A 19,752-nucleotide genomic window follows, 5' to 3' on the forward strand; every position below is an offset into this window, starting at 1 on the left:
CAAAAAAGATGTTGTGTCTGCAGCAAGCGCGGATATAGGCGTGACACCCGCTATTATTGTCCCTCCTGTCCTGACAAACCTGGTCTTTGCATTGGTGAATGTTTTGAACGCTACCATTCACTAGTTGAGTATTAGCGTAGGGTACAGCATTGCACAGACTAGGCACACTTTCACAGGGTCTCCCAAGATGCCATCGCATTTTGAGAGACCCGAACCTGGAACCGGTTACAGTTATAAAAGTTACAGTAACAAAAAAAGTGTAAAAAAAAAAAAAAAAAAAACACAAACAAAAATATAAAATAAAAAATAATAGTTGTCGTTTTATTGTTCTCTCTCTATTCTCTCTCTCTCTATTCTCTCTATTGTTCTGCTCTTTTTTACTGTATTCTATTCTGCAATGTTTTATTGTTATTATGTTTTATCATGTTTGCTTTTCAGGTATGCAATTTTTTATACTTTACCGTTTACTGTGCTTTATTGTTAACCATTTTTTTGTCTTCAGGTACACCATTCACGAATTTGAGTGGTTATACCAGAATGATGCTTGCAGGTTTAGGTATCATCTTGGTATCATTCTTTTCAGCCAGCGGTCGGCTTTCATGTAAAAGCAATCCTAGCGGCTAATTAGTCTCTAGACTGCTTTTACAAGCAGTGGGAGAGAATGCCCCCCCCCCACCGTCTTCCGTGTTTTTCTCTGGCTCTCCTGTCTCAACAGGAAACCTGAGAATGCAGCCGGTGATTCAGCCAGCTGACCATAGAGCTGATCAGAGACCAGAGTGGCTCCAAACATCTCTATGGCCTAAGAAACCGGAAGCTACGAGCATTTTATGACTTAGATTTCGCCGGATGTAAATAGCGCCATTGGGAAATTGGGGAAGCATTTTATCACACCGATCTTGGTGTGGTCAGATGCTTTGAGGGCAGAGGAGAAATCTAGGGTCTAATAGACCCCAATTTTTTCAAAAAAGAGTACCTGTCACTACCTATTGCTATCATAGGGGATATTTACATTCCCTGAGATAACAATAAAAATGATTAAAAAAAAAAAAATGAAAGGAACAGTTTTAAAATAAGATAAAAAAGAAAAAAAATAATAAAGAAAAAAAAAAAAAAAAAAAAAAAAAAGCACCCCTGTCCCCCCTGCTCTCGCGCTAAGGCGAACGCAAGCGTCGGTCTGGCGTCAAATGTAAACAGCAATTGCACCATGCATGTGAGGTATCACCGCGACGGTCAGATCGAGGGCAGTAATTTTAGCAGTAGACCTCCTCTGTAAATCTAAAGTGGTAACCTGTAAAGGCTTTTAAAGGCTTTTAAAAATGTATTTATTTTGTTGCCACTGCACGTTTGTGCGCAATTGTAAAGCATGTCATGTTTGGTATCCATGTACTCGGCCTAAGATCATCTTTTTTATTTCATCAAACATTTGGGCAATATAGTGTGTTTTAGTGCATTAAAATGTAAAAAAGTGTGTTTTTTCCCCAAAAAATGCGTTTGAAAAATCGCTGCGCAAATACTGTGTGAAAAAAAAAAAATGAAACACCCACCATTTTAATCTGTAGGGCATTTGCTTTAAAAAAATATATAATGTGTGGGGGTTCAAAGTAATTTTCTTGCAAAAAAAAAAAATTTTTTCATGTAATCAAAAAGTGTCAGAAAGGGCTTTGTCTTCAAGTGGTTAGAAGAGTGGGTGATGTGTGACATAAGCTTCTAAATGTTGTGCATAAAATGCCAGGACAGTTCAAAACCCCCCCAAATGACCCCATTTTGGAAAGTAGACACCCCAAGCTATTTGCTGAGAGGCACGTCGAGTCCATGGAATATTTTATATTGTGACACAAGTTGCGGGAAAGAGACAAATTTTTTTTTTTTTTTGCACAAAGTTGTCACTAAATGATATATTGCTCAAACATGCCATGGGAATATGTGAAATTACACCCCAAAATACATTCTGTTGCTTCTCCTGAGTACGGGGATACCACATGTGTGAGACTTTTTGGGAGCCTAGCCGCGTATGGGACCCCGAAAACCAAGCACCGCCTTCAGGCTTTCTAAGGGCGTGAATTTTTGATTTCACTCTTCACTGCCTATCACAGTCTCGGAGGCCATGGAATGCCCAGGTGGCACAAAACCCCCCCCAAATGACCCCATTTTGGAAAGTAGACACCCCAAGCTATTTGCTGAGCGGTATAGTGAGTATTTTGCAGACCTCACTTTTTGTCACAAAGTTTTGAAATTTAAAAAAAGAAAAAAAAAATTTATTTTTTGTCTTTCTTCATTTTCAAAAACAAATGAGAGCTGCAAAATACTCACCATGCCTCTCAGCAAATAGCTTGGGGTGTCTACTTTCCAAAATGGGGTCATTTGTGGGGGGGGTTTGTGCCACCTGGGCATTCCATGACCTCCGAAACTGTGATAGGCAGTGAAGAGTGAAATCAAAAATGTACACCCTTAGAAATCCTGAAGGCGGTGATTGGTTTTCGGGGTCCCGTACGCGGCTAGGCTCCTAAAAAGTCCCACACATGTGGTATCCCCGTACTCAAGAGAAGCAGCAGAATGTATTTTGGGGTGCAATTCCACATATGCCCATGACCTGTGTGAGCAATATATCATTTAGTGACAACTTTGTGCAACAAAAATAAATAAATAAATAAATAAATTGTCACTTTCATGCAACTTGTGTCAAAATATAAAATATTCCATGGACTCAACATGCCTCTCAGCAAATAGCTTGGGGTGTCTACTTTCCGAAATGGGGTCATTTGGGGGGGGTTGTGCCATCTGGGCATTTTATGGCCTTCAAAACTGTGATAGGTAGTAAGGAGTAAAATCAAAAATGTACGCCCTTAGAAATCCTGAAGGCAGTGATTGGTTTTCGGGGCCCCGTATGCGGCTAGGCTCCCAAAAAGTCTCACACATGTGGTATCCCCATACTCAGGAGAAGCAGCTAAATGTGTTTTGGGGTGCAATTCCACATATGCCCATGGCCTGTGTGAGCAATATATCATTTAGTGACAACTTTTTGTAATTTTTTTTTTTTTTTGTCATTATTCAATCACTTGGGACAGAAAAAATGAATATTCAATGGGCTCAACATGCCTCTCAGCAATTTCCTTGGGGTGTCTACTTTCCAAAATGGGGTCATTTGTGGGGGTTTTGTACTGCCCTGCCATTTTAGCACCTCAAGAAACGACATAGGCAGTCATAAATTAAAGGCTGTGTAAATTCCAGAAAATGTACCCTAGTTTGTAGGCGCTATAACTTTTGCGCAAACCAATAAATATACACTTATTGACATTTTTTTTACCAAAGACATGTGGCCAAATACATTTTGGCCTAAATGTATGACTAAAATTGAGTTTATTGGATTTTTTTCAGAACAAAAAGTAGAAAATATCATTTTTTTAAAAAATTTTCGGTCTTTTTCCGTGTATAGCGCAAAAAATAAAAACGGCAGAGGTGATCAAATACCATCAAAAGAAAGCTCTATTTGTGGGAAGAAAAGGACGCAAATTTTGTTTGGGTACAGCATTGCATGACCGCGCAGTTAGCAGTTAAAGCGACGCAGTGCCAAATTGGAAAAAGTGCTCTGGTCAGGAAGGGGGTAAATCCTTCCGGGGCTGAAGTGGTTAAAAACTACGGGATAATGATGTTGTGGTAACCTGCACCAAAAAAACATACGAGCTATTATTTAAAAAAAAATATTGACTCGGTTTGTGAGCATTATCTCCCAAGACGAGCTGGATTCAAGCCAATGGGGTGTGCAGAACCGCATTTGGCCAGAGGTGCATGGGTGGCGGTGACACTCGGAGCTGCTCGGATGCACTCAGAGCTGCAGAGCCACTTGGAAACACTATGTTCCAGAGCGTCTCCAAGCCTCTCTGAGTGCATCTGAGCAGTGTCCAAATGTTTCCGAGTGTCTCAGATGCCCCCCCCCACCTCTGGCCACATGCGGTACTGCATACAACAGCAGTCACTGTGGAACAAATTATCTGAGTTTCCATTGACTCCTATGGGGAAACTTGCTTTGATATACGAGTGCTTTGGATTACAAGCATTCTTCTGGAACGAATTATGCTCGTAATCCAAGGTACCACTGTATAGCAATGTCACCAAGTTGTGTAACCATAAAATGTCCATCCACAAATGGAAGCCTCCACAAGGGGATTAGAAGCAAAATCCAGAAGGAGCTACAGAGTATAAAAGAGAACAGAGGCGCCTCTAAGGCCCCTTTCACACTGGGGTGGTTTGCAGGCGTTATTGCGCTAAAAATACCGCCTGCAAACCGCCCCAAAACAGCCTCCGCTGTTTGTTCAGTGTGAAAGCCCGAGGGCTTTCACACTGAAGTGGTGCGCTGGCAGGAGAAGAAAAAATCTCCTGTCAGCCGCATCTTTGGAGCGGTGAAGGAGCGGTGTATTCACTGCTCCTAAACCGCTCCTGCCCATTGAAATCAATGGGACAGCGCAGCTATACCGCAGCAATACCGCGGCTATAGCCACGCTATACGAGTGGATTTAACCCTTTTTCGTCCGCCAGCGGGGGGTTAAAACCGCACCGCTAGCGGCCGAATACCGCGGTAAAACAGCGCTAAAAATAGCGCCGACGCCCCCTACCGCCCTTAGTGTAGCAATATGTTACTAAATGTTGTACCTTCAATAAATGTAAACATATTGCTACACTTAGAGGCGCCTCTCTCTTTTATACTCAGTTGTGACATGACATTACGTGTATATCAAGACATCGCTTGTAAATCAAGTCAAAATGTATTTAAAAATTTTGCTTGCAAAACGCTCTCAAACCAAGTTACTCTCAAACCAAGGTTTTATGGTATACTGTATATAGAGCATTGGGAAAACTGATTGGCTACATGGATCGCTTTTTTTTGCCATAGTCGTTGAACTATGGATTACATTATGCCACTATATGAGATCAATCTTCCTGCATCCTGGCTCTTAGTAAATTCAATAAATGTGACCTTCATTTCCACCTAATGGAAAACTATCGAAAGAGAAAAAGTTTCTGAGTCTCTGGTGCGATACAAGTGTGCAGATCTGAACACTTTACTTTGTTCCACTTACTGCATGCTTGTTCCATGTCAGGGGCCCAGAAAGAATAAAACCAAGAAGCAGCCAGGCAATTAACATTTACAGCTTTGACTTGAAAGAAGATTAAATGAAGACCTGAAAAGGTAAGTATGTGACAGAGAGCGATGTGAACGTCTGACTACACTACTAGTTTGTGAATGGTATGCTACTATTTTGCAAAGGAAAGAGCTTACACATAAAGATTTCAGTGAAGCAATTGGATTTGTTACTTTTTTTACCTCTCAGATCTGTCTTGTGACAGGTATCTTTTCAAGCGGTATTAAATTCAAAAGCAGACAAAAAGCAGACATTTATTATATTGCAGTTTACCAATTCTTATATGTGGTGGCTGCATCAGTTGCCATCATTTCATCATCATCAGTTTTTTCCCAAGGGACAGTCCACCTCTGGAGTTGTTGGGGAGCGCCATCTGCTGGGGGAGCAGAGGATCAGGTAAGATAAAAATGCTTCTCTTCTCCCGAATGAGCAGTTAACTCTTGCCATGTGCGCACATTTGAGTAAGTTGGTTGCCTGCCCGTTATGTTTATTGTTTGTCTTCTGTGTTTTCTAACTGATGAGGAATTCCGACACAGATGTAGTCATTTATTCTCACACTCACACCAGTAATCCAAGCTAATCTTATGTCCGCTGGTGTTTGCTGGGAGACAGTATGAGCGTGGCTCATCACACTGTTTACTTTTATCACAGAACTTTCTTGAAATGTCATGAGCAACTGTTGCAGTTATCATTCACAGCATGCCTTAAATGTAACTGTTTTGGGAAACCATGAAATTGATTGGTTTAGTTCTGCCTTAGGCTAAGTTCACACTGGCATTAAAATCAGGCGTTTGAGAAGTGTTAAAAAATGCCCCCCCAAACGCCTATGATCAAGATACAAAAACACAATACTAATCCAGCGCCAATGTGTGTAAACCCAGGGACCTCAATCAAGGCATGTAGAAAATAAACAAATAATACAAATGTATACCATATACCTTATAGTCAGTCATCCATGTGACATATAACATGTACTGAGTAGATTGACAAGACTTAAAATGGGGGAGGGGGGGGGGGTTTTGGGGAAAGGGAAATCAGTGCAGCTGGACTAACCGTAACTGATAGATACAGATTTAAAACAATAACCAAAGAATGTCCAGCGCTCTGAATGTCTCATAAACAGTTACCAGCAGTCCAATAATAAAGGTTAAGAGATTTAATGTTTGTGTGTGATAAAAACACTGTAATAAAAACAATAATGAACAGTATGTCATCCTATGTTAATAACACTGTAGGACACTTAAATAAGGAAGTTTCTGACAGCCAGAAGTTCCAATCAGCAGCAGGCAGTTTAAGACTGGAGATCCATCCAAAAAACCTAACCCCAAGCTGGGAAGCAGATGGAAGAGAGTTGGAGGGGAGATGGAAGCCCCATCCCGCCAAACTCAGGGGATCCACAATGTAAAAATCAGCTTAAGATGGAGAGGCTCACCGATTCCGGAGGACAGATCTGTGAATGTGATGTGAAGGCAGGCTGTGAATCCACCGGGAGGGAAAGGTCTCGCAGACGCTCTGTGTCAGGGGATGATGACGTCAGCCCAGCTGGAAGATGAAGGCGCGGCTTCACACAGGGGAACCGCCGGAACAACAGCTGATAGCGCTGGGCAGCTGCAATGCCGGTCTGTGTCCCCTCTGACTGGAAAAACCTCAGTGAGAGGCAGTGACACTTGGTGAAGCCGTAGTGGTGATGATAAAACTTATCAAGAGGTGACAAGGTGGACAGGAAGCCACCAAGGGACAGGCTGGGGGCATAAACCAATGAGTCTGCCGGTTTGTGTCACCTCTGCATGGAGTAAACCTCAGGAAAAAGTGATGGCAATCAGGAAGTCTAGTGAACCACATGGGCTGCCAGCCAGAAGTAGATAGATGGAATTGGCAGGCGAATGGGAAAACGCTGTGTGTGGACCATATGAGGCTCCCACGGGTGGGTAAAGGAGAGGATGGATTCACCGTGGCGTGGTGCTGAGTGGAAACTCTGTTAGTAGTTGCCTTGACGACGCGTTTCGCGCGTTTGCGCTTTTTCAAAGTCAAGGGTTGAGGCAACTTGCAAGGTTTAAATACAAAAATATTGGGTGGGGGAAAAAGGAGGGAGGGGGAGAAAAGCAGGGGGAGGGGAAAGGAAGGGGGAGGGACACTACAGAAAAAGGGAATTACAAGACAAAAAAAAAAAAAGGGTCATGTTTAAAATAAGGGCGGGAGTGATTAACCCATAATGAGAACAAAAATAATTCTATCTCCAGTCTAAAACCCCTGCTACCCAGCAGACACAACGGCAAGTCACACATATCACAAGTAACACATACATTGGTATATACATCAATACAACAAGAACAATTCTACACAAAACTGCATGTCTCGAGTTCCTCATTTAACCCCTTAGGGGCAAGTGAGTCAAACATGTATATCCAAAATACCTCCCGTTTGCACAGTAGAGAAAATCTTTCGTTACTAGTCAGTGTGCCTTTTGGGATCGTTTCAATGGCATAAACTTCTAACACCCTGAAGTCCTTATTGTGGAAGCGTAAGAAGTGTCGAGGGACACTGTGTTCATCGCTCCCCTTAGAAATCAATCTACGGTGATCGCCCACTCTGGCCCGTAGGGCCCTGATGGTCCGACCAACGTAAAAGAACCCACAGGGACACCGCAAGACATAGATCACAAAGTCTGTCGAACAGGTAATAAATTGCCTAATCTCATATGTTTTGCCTAAATTAGTCGTGATGTTCTTGGTGCCATGTGCAATAAATTGGCATGTGAGACATCCCCTTTTCTTGCACTGAAAGATCCCCTTTCGGTCATTAAAATATGACCTGATGTCAAATGGAGATTTAGATGTTTGGTTGGTTACTTTACTAGGTGCTAGTAGGTTCTTAATAGTACGAGCCTTGCGGAATGTCACTTGAGGAACCTCAGGTAAAACTGGAGCTAAACGTTGGTCCAGTAACAAAATATTATAGTGTTTCTTAATAATTCTGGATATAGATTTAAAACTGTCGTTGAAAGTAGAGATAAATCTAACTATCTGGCTAGTTCCTACGTCTTCTTTTGGAGCTTTCATTTTAGGGAGAGGGTTCATGTGGGAGAGGTAGGCGTCATTAATCAAATTACATGGATAGCCCTTCTCTTGGAATTTCATTTTCATCGTGGTTCCTTGTTCAACATAATCCTCTACTCTAGAGCAATTACGTCTTAGTCTGTTGAATTGGCCACCTGGGATGTTACCTTTCCACGATGGATGATGGCAACTTTTAAAATGGAGGTAAGAGTTGCCACTAGTTGGCTTGACATGGTTTTTGGTGAAAATCTTATGTTGATCATGGGCCAGTATTAAGTCCAGGAAAACAAGTTCGTGGGGGTCTATGACATGGGTAAAAGACAACCCCAAGGGATTAGAATTACAATGGGCTACAAAGGAGGAGAACAGATCCGGGCTCCCACTCCAAATGAGCACAACGTCATCAATATACCGCCCATAATAGACAATGTGCTCAGCAAATGGGTTGCCAGCCCAGATACTGCACTCCTCCCAGTACCCCATGGTAAGGTTGGCATAGACTGGGGCGAAATTAGCTCCCATAGCAGTTCCTCTACGTTGCAAATAAAAGCGATCACAAAAAGTAAAATAATTGTGTTTGAGACAAAATTCTGTTGCTTGAACCAAAAATTGAGATTGCAAGGAATTATAGTCTCCACTTTTCATCAAAAAATGTTGAACAGCTCTCAAACCAACCTCATGTGGTATTGAGGTGTACAGGGAAGACACGTCAAGGGATGCCCACCAATAGCCCTCTTCCCATTGGTAGCTTTGCAAGGCTTTGATGACTTCATTGGAATCTTTAATGTAAGACGGTAGTTGACACACAAGGGGCTGTAGACAAAAGTCAATATACATGGACAAACCATTAGTAAAGCTGTTGGTACTGGCCACAATAGGTCTACCAGGGGGATCAACCAATGATTTGTGGACCTTCGGGAGGTGGTAAAAGTATGGGGTGCTACACTCGGATGGTAAAAGAAATTGTCTCTCTTTGTTAGTGAGTACTCCATTATGCCAGGCTTCCTGTACCAGAGACCTTAGCTCTAGCTGAAATTCAGGTAAAGGATCAGATTGTAGTTTCAAATATGTGTCGGTATCTGCTAGCAGCCGACTTGCCTCCTTAATATAGTCCGTTCGATTCTGTATCACTAGACTCCCTCCCTTGTCGGCTTGCCTAATGGTAATGTTGGTATTAACTGTTAGGTCTTTCAGTGCTAGATTTTCATCTTTACTTAGATTGTGATCTTTCCGCGTTTTTGGACTATCGCAGAGTCGCAAGAAGTCCTTGTAAACTGCTTGGTAATAAGTTTCAATGTAAGGGCCTTTTGAGTTAGTAGGGAAAAAAGTTGATTTGGGTCGGAAGGAGGTATGTAACACTGGTGGATCTAAGCTAGCAGTGGGAACATAACCTTCTGTGTGGCCCTCAGCCCATAAGTCTTCCAATGCCTGTAGTGCCTCTTCGTTTAATTCAGTAGGTGGTGTATGCTCAGATTTCGAAACTAATGTGGAACTAGCTTCTTTCATCCCTTTTTTATGTACAGCTAGAGGATTAGGGGCGTAGTGGCGTTTTAACGTTAGAGAACGTATAAATCGGTGTAAATCCTTAAAGAGACCGAATTTGTTTGGGCCTATGGAGGGGGAGAACCCCAAACCCTTCTGGAGTAAAGACTCCTCAGAGGGAGTCAGAATGTGTGAGGATAGATTATATATTTTTATTGTACTGTCCCCTGTATTGATTCTGACCTCTCTTTCTTGTTTGCTCTTCCTAGTAGCACCTCCTCTTCGTCCTCTTCGAGTTTTCTTTTTTCTTTTAAAGCTCCCTTTGGAGGAAAAGACTGAAAATTTTGACTCTTTGGGGATGGTAATAAGCAGTTCGAGCCTTGTAGATTGTGATCCTCACTATCATTCTGGACTTTGGGCCTCGCACCCAATAGGATATAATCCTCTAAGTCACGAGACAGAGGACTAAAACTATTTTGAATGGGAACATTATAGGTCAGTTGGGATTGAATAATGGGAGGTGAAATAATGGTAGCTTCCTGCCTTGCAATGGAGGGGATGAGGGGTGTCATCAAAGGAGCGGAGGACAACAGGGGAGAGGGGTTCAGATCCAAAATGGTGGTGGTCGGTAAGGTGTCTACCGTAGTCGCTGTTTTAGATATTGCGGCTTTGGAAATAATAGGTTTGGGAGCACATCTGTCCCGCAAATGCAAATTTGCTTTAGAGATAGGTAGAGAATTTACAGTTTTTTTGGCGTTATGCTTTTTAAACTTCATATTCCTAGATTTAGATTTATTATTACTTGTCTTTCCTGGTGTTGATATCTCATTGGTCTCTTGTTTATGGTGTTGCCAATCAAAGACCTGGCCATTCCCATAATCAAAGAGATCCCGTTCTAATTTCTTTGTTTTCTTGTAAACCAAAGCATCTTCGTCCTTCTTGACATTTCTGTCAAGAACTTGAAGCCATTTGGGAAACAAGCAGGAAGTGCTAAATTCCTGGGCAATGGTTTCCTTCTCTATTGCTTGTTGTTTTGCTAGCTCTAGTTTCCTTTCTCTTTGTGAGATCAAAATTTTGATCCATTTAATTGTACAGAACTCTGCTAGAGATCTCCATTCCTTGTGGAGGTCTTCATCCAGGAAGCTACATCGCTTCTTGATGCGGAGTCCTCTGGGGGTAATCCCTAATTCTATATATTTCTTGAGAAAGGCCAGATCCCACCATTGTACCTGCTCATACTGTTTGGCATTTTGCCAACGAAAGAAAGCTTTCCTCATACGGATTTCAAAAGCTTCCGTATGTGGTCGTTGGGAAGAGATACCAATGGGTACATCTTGAGGTGTTGATTGGTTGTTAATATTATTCCCGATGTTCTCAAAAATGGCCTGTAGCCGATGTGTTCTATCAGTACTCATGATGGAGAAAAAAAAAAATAAATAAATAAATAAATAAATAAATAAATAAATAAATTTCCCGCCCTGGAGAATTACCTATAGCTAAAATTAAAATTCTATATTGAGAGTACTCTTAACACTATGGACTGCCCCCTCAAGTGTGCCCTCAGGTGTCCAAACAAAGGCTGCTGAAAAACCAGGAAACAATAAGCAAAAACACAATACTAATCCAGTGCCAATGTGTGTAAACCCAGGGACCTCAATCAAGGCATGTAGAAAATAAACAAATAATACAAATGTATACCATATACCTTATAGTCAGTCATCCATGTGACATATAACATGTACTGAGTAGATTGACAAGACTTAAAATGGGGGAGGGGGGGGGATATATAATCTATCCTCACACATTCTGACTCCCTCTGAGGAGTCTTTACTCCAGAAGGGTTTGGGGTTCTCCCCCTCCATAGGCCCAAACAAATTCGGTCTCTTTAAGGATTTACACCGATTTATACGTTCTCTAACGTTAAAACGCCACTACGCCCCTAATCCTCTAGCTGTACATAAAAAAGGGATGAAAGAAGCTAGTTCCACATTAGTTTCGAAATCTGAGCATACACCACCTACTGAATTAAACGAAGAGGCACTACAGGCATTGGAAGACTTATGGGCTGAGGGCCACACAGAAGGTTATGTTCCCACTGCTAGCTTAGATCCACCAGTGTTACATACCTCCTTCCGACCCAAATCAACTTTTTTCCCTACTAACTCAAAAGGCCCTTACATTGAAACTTATTACCAAGCAGTTTACAAGGACTTCTTGCGACTCTGCGATAGTCCAAAAACGCGGAAAGATCACAATCTAAGTAAAGATGAAAATCTAGCACTGAAAGACCTAACAGTTAATACCAACATTACCATTAGGCAAGCCGACAAGGGAGGGAGTCTAGTGATACAGAATCGAACGGACTATATTAAGGAGGCAAGTCGGCTGCTAGCAGATACCGACACATATTTGAAACTACAATCTGATCCTTTACCTGAATTTCAGCTAGAGCTAAGGTCTCTGGTACAGGAAGCCTGGCATAATGGAGTACTCACTAACAAAGAGAGACAATTTCTTTTACCATCCGAGTGTAGCACCCCATACTTTTACCACCTCCCGAAGGTCCACAAATCATTGGTTGATCCCCCTGGTAGACCTATTGTGGCCAGTACCAACAGCTTTACTAATGGTTTGTCCATGTATATTGACTTTTGTCTACAGCCCCTTGTGTGTCAACTACCGTCTTACATTAAAGATTCCAATGAAGTCATCAAAGCCTTGCAAAGCTACCAATGGGAAGAGGGCTATTGGTGGGCATCCCTTGACGTGTCTTCCCTGTACACCTCAATACCACATGAGGTTGGTTTGAGAGCTGTTCAACATTTTTTGATGAAAAGTGGAGACTATAATTCCTTGCAATCTCAATTTTTGGTTCAAGCAACAGAATTTTGTCTCAAACACAATTATTTTACTTTTTGTGATCGCTTTTATTTGCAACGTAGAGGAACTGCTATGGGAGCTAATTTCGCCCCAGTCTATGCCAACCTTACCATGGGGTACTGGGAGGAGTGCAGTATCTGGGCTGGCAACCCATTTGCTGAGCACATTGTCTATTATGGGCGGTATATTGATGACGTTGTGCTCATTTGGAGTGGGAGCCCGGATCTGTTCTCCTCCTTTGTAGCCCATTGTAATTCTAATCCCTTGGGGTTGTCTTTTACCCATGTCATAGACCCCCACGAACTTGTTTTCCTGGACTTAATACTGGCCCATGATCAACATAAGATTTTCACCAAAAACCATGTCAAGCCAACTAGTGGCAACTCTTACCTCCATTTTAAAAGTTGCCATCATCCATCGTGGAAAGGTAACATCCCAGGTGGCCAATTCAACAGACTAAGACGTAATTGCTCTAGAGTAGAGGATTATGTTGAACAAGGAACCACGATGAAAATGAAATTCCAAGAGAAGGGCTATCCATGTAATTTGATTAATGACGCCTACCTCTCCCACATGAACCCTCTCCCTAAAATGAAAGCTCCAAAAGAAGACGTAGGAACTAGCCAGATAGTTAGATTTATCTCTACTTTCAACGACAGTTTTAAATCTATATCCAGAATTATTAAGAAACACTATAATATTTTGTTACTGGACCAACGTTTAGCTCCAGTTTTACCTGAGGTTCCTCAAGTGACATTCCGCAAGGCTCGTACTATTAAGAACCTACTAGCACCTAGTAAAGTAACCAACCAAACATCTAAATCTCCATTTGACATCAGGTCATATTTTAATGACCGAAAGGGGATCTTTCAGTGCAAGAAAAGGGGATGTCTCACATGCCAATTTATTGCACATGGCACCAAGAACATCATGACTAATTTAGGCAAAACATATGAGATTAGGCAATTTATTACCTGTTCGACAGACTTTGTGATCTATGTCTTGCGGTGTCCCTGTGGGTTCTTTTACGTTGGTCGGACCATCAGGGCCCTACGGGCCAGAGTGGGCGATCACCGTAGATTGATTTCTAAGGGGAGCGATGAACACAGTGTCCCTCGACACTTCTTACGCTTCCACAATAAGGACTTCAGGGTGTTAGAAGTTTATGCCATTGAAACGATCCCAAAAGGCACACTGACTAGTAACGAAAGATTTTCTCTACTGTGCAAACGGGAGGTATTTTGGATATACATGTTTGACTCACTTGCCCCTAAGGGGTTAAATGAGGAACTCGAGACATGCAGTTTTGTGTAGAATTGTTCTTGTTGTATTGATGTATATACCAATGTATGTGTTACTTGTGATATGTGTGACTTGCCGTTGTGTCTGCTGGGTAGCAGGGGTTTTAGACTGGAGATAGAATTATTTTTGTTCTCATTATGGGTTAATCACTCCCGCCCTTATTTTAAACATGACCCTTTTTTTTTTTTTTTTTTTTGTCTTGTAATTCCCTTTTTCTGTAGTGTCCCTCCCCCTTCCTTTCACCTCCCCCTGCTTTTCTCCCCCTCCCTCCTTTTTCCCCCACCCAATATTTTTGTATTTAAACCTTGCAAGTTGCCTCAACCCTTGACTTTGAAAAAGCGCAAACGCGCGAAACGCGTCGTCAAGGCAACTACTAACAGAGTTTCCACTCAGCACCACGCCACGGTGAATCCATCCTCTCCTTTACCCACCCGTGGGAGCCTCATATGGTCCACACACAGCGTTTTCCCATTCGCCTGCCAATTCCATCTATCTACTTCTGGCTGGCAGCCCATGTGGTTCACTAGACTTCCTGATTGCCATCACTTTTTCCTGAGGTTTACTCCATGCAGAGGTGACACAAACCGGCAGACTCATTGGTTTATGCCCCCAGCCTGTCCCTTGGTGGCTTCCTGTCCACCTTGTCACCTCTTGATAAGTTTTATCATCACCACTACGGCTTCACCAAGTGTCACTGCCTCTCACTGAGGTTTTTCCAGTCAGAGGGGACACAGACCGGCATTGCAGCTGCCCAGCGCTATCAGCTGTTGTTCCGGCGGTTCCCCTGTGTGAAGCCGCGCCTTCATCTTCCAGCTGGGCTGACGTCATCATCCCCTGACACAGAGCGTCTGCGAGACCTTTCCCTCCCGGTGGATTCACAGCCTGCCTTCACATCACATTCACAGATCTGTCCTCCGGAATCGGTGAGCCTCTCCATCTTAAGCTGATTTTTACATTGTGGATCCCCTGAGTTTGGCGGGATGGGGCTTCCATCTCCCCTCCAACTCTCTTCCATCTGCTTCCCAGCTTGGGGTTAGGTTTTTTGGATGGATCTCCAGTCTTAAACTGCCTGCTGCTGATTGGAACTTCTGGCTGTCAGAAACTTCCTTATTTAAGTGTCCTACAGTGTTATTAACATAGGATGACATACTGTTCATTATTGTTTTTATTACAGTGTTTTTATCACACACAAACATTAAATCTCTTAACCTTTATTATTGGACTGCTGGTAACTGTTTATGAGACATTCAGAGCGCTGGACATTCTTTGGTTATTATGATCAAGATACAATAGATGGCACATAGGCATTGCTTCAAAATGGAAGCCTCATGTCCAGTCAGAAAACCTCTCAACGCTTCCCATTCAAGTCTATGGTAACGCCTCGCAAATGCCCTGGCAGGCAGTTGTGGATCTGTTGTGGGGCATTAAGATTCATTCATTTACTGCAATGGAATAGGCATTTGTGGAGCAGTTTTAACGTGCCTTAGCGCTCATCAAACGCTTCAAAACTGCCCATAGTGCATTTGAGGAGCATTTTTAACTCGTCCTTATCGCTTGTAAATTGCCAGTCTAAAGCCCATACTAAAGCTCATCAACCCAAGTCTAACGCCCATTCTAACGCTATAGGAGTGTTTGTAAAGCGTTAGAAATTTAGTCAAGTGTGAACAAGCCCTTAAAGCACAGATGGCAAACACAACGCCCGCCAGGTCTTGTCATGTGGCCCGCACAGCGGCGGCCAGTCTCCACCTCCTGTTCTCACCAGCTGCTTTCCGCTGTCACAAACAGGTCTTCTTGGCAAACGGAGTAAACACCTCCTCCACTCTCCTCCTCAGTCTCCCCAGCAGCACCGGCTGTGTGTATGTAGCTGAGCGCTGTCGATCCAGCATAGCCTGTCATTGGCAGAGGTACCTGACAGCTCCGCCAGCTGTGTATTCCATTCTACATCCAGTGGCTGCATCTTGAGGGAAGGGTTTTGAGGACTTGAAGCAGTACTGGCCATGAAAGCATTCTTGTAAATGCCATCTTACACCAGGCAGGAGAGAGTACAGATGTGAGGTTTGGTTTGGAAGGTGGGAGGGGGGGGGGGCTGTGGAGGTGTATAGGAAGATGTGTTTAGAGGTGGGGGGATGGAGGCAGAGTGCTGGGTGCAGAGGTCAGAACCCAGGAGGAGGGGTGGAAGTGAGATGTTGCACATTGGGCACAGAGTACCCCTGAACTCTGCCCTCTGTACTTAGCGCACCCCTGAATCACTGCCCTCTGTACATAGTGCACCCCTGAATCCCTGCCCTCTGTACGTAGCGCACCCCTCACTCCCTGCACTCTGTACGTAGTGCACCCCTCACTCCCTGCATGCTGTACATAGTGCACCCCTCACTCCCTGCACTCTGTACGTAGCGCACCCCTTACTCCCTGCACTCTGTACGTAGCGCACCCCTCACTCCCTGCACTCTGTACGTAGCGCACCCCTCACTCCCTGCACTCTGTACGTAGCGCACCCCTCACTCCCTGCACGCTGTACGTAGTGCACCCCTCACTTCCTGCACTCTGTACGTAGCGCACCCCTCACTCCCTGCACTCTGTACGTAGCGCACCCCTCACTCCCTGCACTCTGTACGTAGCGCACCCCTCACTCCCTGCACTCTGTACGTAGCGCACCCCTCACTCCCTGCACTCTGTACGTAGCGCACCCCTCACTCCCTGCACTCTGTACGTAGCGCACCCCTCACTCCCTGCACTCTGTACGTAGCGCACCCCTCACTCCCTGCACTCTGTACGTAGTGCACCCCCACTCCCTGCATGCTGTACGTAGCGCACCGCTCACTCCCTGCACGCTGTACGTAGCGCACCGCTCACTCCCTGCACTCTGTATGTAGCGCACCCCTCACTCCCTGCACTCTGTACGTAGCACACCCCTCACTCCCTGCACCCTGTACGTAGCACACCACTCACTCCCTGCACTCTGTACGTAGCACACCCCTCACTCCCTGCACTCTGTACATAACACACCCCTCACTCCCTGCACTCTGTACGTAGCGCACCCCTCACTCCCTGCACTCTGTACGTAGTGCACCCCCACTCCCTGCACGCTGTACGTAGCGCACCGCTCACTCCCTGCACTCTGTACGTAGCACACCCCTCACTCCCTGCACTCTGTACATAGCACACCCCTCACTCCCTGCACCCTGTACGTAGCACACCCCTCACTCCCTGCACTCTGTACGTAGCGCACCCCTCACTCCCTGCACTCTGTACGTAGCACACTCCTGAACTCTGCCCTCTGTACGTAGTGCGACCCAGATACAACCAGCCCTTTGAGAGCAACCGCACTGCTGACTCAAAATTGAGTTTGACACCCCTGCCTTAAAGGATAAGTTCAACTTTTCTAATATGTTACACCCATATTCTGAGTGTAACATGTTTGTGCTGCAGCTGCCCCTGCATCAATGGGAAACTACAACTACCGACAGCCTTTGCAGCTGTCAGGTTGTAGTTCTCAATGAACTACCACACTGTGCTACAGTGCCGTGGCAGTTCATTGAAAGTTCCCGTCAGTGTGTAACTGAATTACTTAAACAGTCAAGGCGTATGGAGAAGGATAATGTCATAATGCATATGTGCAGCAGCAAGGTGGGTGGGTCTTAACACCCAAACTATTTCCATATCAGCACAGCGCAGTGAAAACGTTGTCATAGACAGAACCCAATTTCTATTAATGATCAGGAGCCAACAGGACTAGCTCCCAATCATGTGGCTACTGTGACAGCCAAGTAGCCAATCACAGTGGCCAAGTCATAAAGCAGTCCCCCCTGGTCATAGGGAGCCTGTTAAAGGCATGCCCTAGACTGGATGGGAAGGAGTTAAAATGTATCTAAGCATGCCTAAGAAAAATATTTCTACAACTGTTTTATGATAATCACCAAACATTCATTACAGGTGAATATTCTTGGTGCATGTACTTTAAATGATAGAGATCGGTTCAACACCAGTGAAAGTCATCTTCACTGCCTTATTTATATGTCCCCTAAGTGTGCCTTCATATTTCTTTCTTTTTTTTTTTTACATAAAAACGAGTACAGTGTCTCATACTGTAGAGAAAGGCCAAGTAAAATGTTTCACATTTTTAAACTTGACAAGGAGGCAGTTGAGCAGTTTCGCCTTTCTGTACGTTCAAATTTCAGTGCTTGTCTTTCATGTTTTGTACCAGTAGAGGGCAGTGTTGCTTTAGCTGAAAAGTGTTCTCTACTTAGTAACCCACAAGAAAAGTGGGCAAGGAGCTTCTACTGTCTGTCTATACTCTCTCTACTCATTGTAACTCTACAGAGTTCAAGGGGTTAATGACATACTTTATATTTTAAGCTAAAAACACATACAAGAGTATTAAATTGTCTACATAACACAATCCTTAAAATTTATAATGAGTGTCATAGACACTTAGAAATCTGTCTCGCGTCTGTGCAACAAATAACACAACATGTCAGAGTCATGTTCTGTCAGAAAGGCATGTATGAATCTGTTGTAGAATTTTGTCTGTGACACAATACATAAGTGCAACACGGTTTACTTCCGACATGGATGAGGTCCTATTTACTTCTACTACCAGAATGAATCCCATAGGTCAGAAATAGCAAGAAAACTGTCACAAGACTTTCCTGAAGATTTTCTGATTCCTTTATTCCTATTAGGGAAGAACGATCAGGGGCAGTGGCAGCCAGTGGAATTTCTTTATTGGGGGTGCGGCAAACAGTATGCCACCAACACCCCTGCCCCCCGACGGTCGGTGGGACGGTCAGTCACACTTACCCTATGGTGGCTTCCCATGCTCGGCGGCGGCTCCCTGTTCCCATGCTCTTCCCGGGTCTCCACGGTGGCAGCAGCTTCCGTTTCCACCCTCCTTCTTGGCAGCCAATCGGGAGTCTTCTCTTTTCAGCCAATCAGAAAATGGGTCTCACACCGCTTTTGATTGGCCGGATTGAGGATCAGTGATACAACAGTGAATACTCATTCGCTGTTGTAACACCTGGGTAGGTTCATGGCACAATGCTCTGCGTTCCGAGTTCACCCTATTTTGAAGCCTAGTAGAGCCTATGACTCTAATCATTAGAGCCTATCAGGCTCTAATCAAAAAACACCCCCACTGCTATAATTCAGACGCCCGGCGTCCTGAAAGGGGCCGGACGCCTGAATGGGGGTGGCGAGGAATAATCATATAGGGGGTGACGAGGATAGAGAGGGGGTGGCGCCCGGGCGCCCCTAATGGACTGAAGGGGAGATTAATTCCTATTTGGAGAGCTGAGTATCTGCCTATTTATAATACTACCTGAGCGGTTGAGACTGCTATGACTTTTCATACAAAATAACCCTGCGTCCTCTGCTGACTTGTAGTAGTATATAAGTATCACCAGTGATAAAATAATATTAAAATCAGGAGGAGTAATAACAGTGAAGGTGTAGTAGAAACTGACTTCAAAATGAATTATGGTTCTGATCCATTTTTATTATTATCAACCCAAATGATGGAAGTACAGTGGCTGTCCTAAATGAATGGTATTGCATTTTAATTATTACTGACTTATGTAATGTTGATTCGTGTTTTATAAAAAATACAGAAGTACTGCTTTGACATGTGTACGTGTGGAATGTGCGCGGTTGTGTGTAGGCATGTGTGCAGAGGTCCCCTGTGAGCGCACAGTCATGGGTATATGGGCGTGGGATGTGTTTGTGTGCTGTGCAGTGTTCCTGAGTGTCAGTTACTGTGTCTCAGGAAGGATATGACTGTCAAGGTTGTATTTGTATGTAACATTCATCACTCACATATCACACAGCAGAAGTGTGTCTGCATCTTACATCTTCTCAACTCTGCAGAGGAACTGAACTATTTGTTTTACTGGCTTAAG

The 19,752-nt window shown here is 43.9% G+C and overlaps 1 long non-coding RNA gene across 1 annotated transcript in view; it reads right to left on the reverse strand.

Moving 5' to 3' along the window:
- LOC141107261 (uncharacterized) overlaps positions 1-18,791 on the reverse strand; it is a 31,348-nt gene extending 12,557 nt beyond the window's left edge. The window contains exons 1-2 of the long non-coding RNA XR_012235846.1: positions 18,659-18,791; positions 5,412-5,511 (exon numbers count right to left, since the gene is read on the reverse strand). This is a non-coding gene — a long non-coding RNA (uncharacterized lncRNA). The remainder of the gene's footprint in view (positions 1-5,411; positions 5,512-18,658) is intronic.
- Positions 18,792-19,752: the final 961 nt, after the last annotated feature.

Source organism: Aquarana catesbeiana, linkage group LG09 (genome assembly GCF_042186555.1).
Source record: "Aquarana catesbeiana isolate 2022-GZ linkage group LG09, ASM4218655v1, whole genome shotgun sequence".
In the NCBI taxonomy this organism is placed as follows: Eukaryota; Metazoa; Chordata; class Amphibia; order Anura; family Ranidae; genus Aquarana; species Aquarana catesbeiana.